The sequence below is a fragment of the Triticum dicoccoides genome, chromosome 7B (assembly GCF_002162155.2).
Source record: "Triticum dicoccoides isolate Atlit2015 ecotype Zavitan chromosome 7B, WEW_v2.0, whole genome shotgun sequence".
Taxonomy (NCBI): domain Eukaryota; kingdom Viridiplantae; phylum Streptophyta; class Magnoliopsida; order Poales; family Poaceae; genus Triticum; species Triticum dicoccoides.
The window spans coordinates 737,997,127-737,998,317 of NC_041393.1; positions in this window are offsets into that span (position 1 = coordinate 737,997,127).

Below are 1,191 nucleotides of genomic sequence, written 5' to 3' on the forward strand. Positions count from 1 at the left end.
CCGTCTGCGTCGCTACCGTTGTGACTGCGGGGGATGTTGAGTATCGTGATTATTAGGAAAGACGAGATAGAATAGGATTTGTTCTGGCTTGTCTTGTACTCCAAGTAGATCATTATACTCCTATATATATGCCCACGAGGCTCAAGCAATATATAAAACTATTCCACCAATCCTCTCTCTCCCTTCTAACAGGTGTAAGACTAGTCGAACAATTGGCAAGTGAAATTTACCGCACGGCACGCACGGATGGAGATCAAGTGTGCTACCATTTGGCGGTTGAGAAGATGGCGAACCTCCTGAAGTTTGTGAAAATGTTTGCTTCGGTAGTCTAGCTCAGCCTGGTTTGCCTAGCTCTTAGTTGTAGTTTGTCCTCTGAAAACTGCTCTTTATATAGCCTCCTTGTGGGCGGGAGGAGTTTACCTTTGCTGGTATATAATAAGTAGATTAACTAGTACACCTTTCGTTTCTTTTTAGTCTGCATATAAAATTTGGTCAAAGTCAAACTTTATAAAATTTAACTAATTTTATATTAAAAAATATCAGCATTTGCAATATGAAGTCAATATTAACAGATGTGCCATGTTATGTATTTTCATAGAATATAGTTTTAGTATTATAGATGTTCATATTTGGTCAAACTTTGTGTTGGTCGACTTCAACCAAATTTATACGCGGAGTAAACAGAAACGAAGGGAGTATTTTGTGGGTTTGTTAGTTTCTTGTTCTGCCTAGTGCCGCTTGCTGTAATCCTTAAGACATTGTAGTTTCCTTAATGAAATCGGAAAGGGAGCCCTTCTTTTCCTAAAAAAAATCATCAGTGGTGTTTTGAAGCAGCATAGCAAGACCATGGACGGCTTCACTAACGGGGTTGCATGACATTATGTTGGTGGCCACTTATGAAATACTACTTACTGATACATATGGACGGATGCTCTCATCTGTCATGCTCCATGATAACACTAAATATGTTTGTGCTTTGAAGTCTTTTCATGCACATCAGACCCTAGTTTCCTCTAACTGCAGGTTGTGTGTATTATCCCTAGCACCACCAATGCCTCCTTCTCAAGTCGAGTGTCGGTGTTCTAAGTTACCCATTCCAAAGTACCCCCCCCCCTCCTATTTTCCGATAAAGTATATTTCATTGAATTGATATATCGTAGTGATACAACCGCATCGAAAGAATGCCCGGCC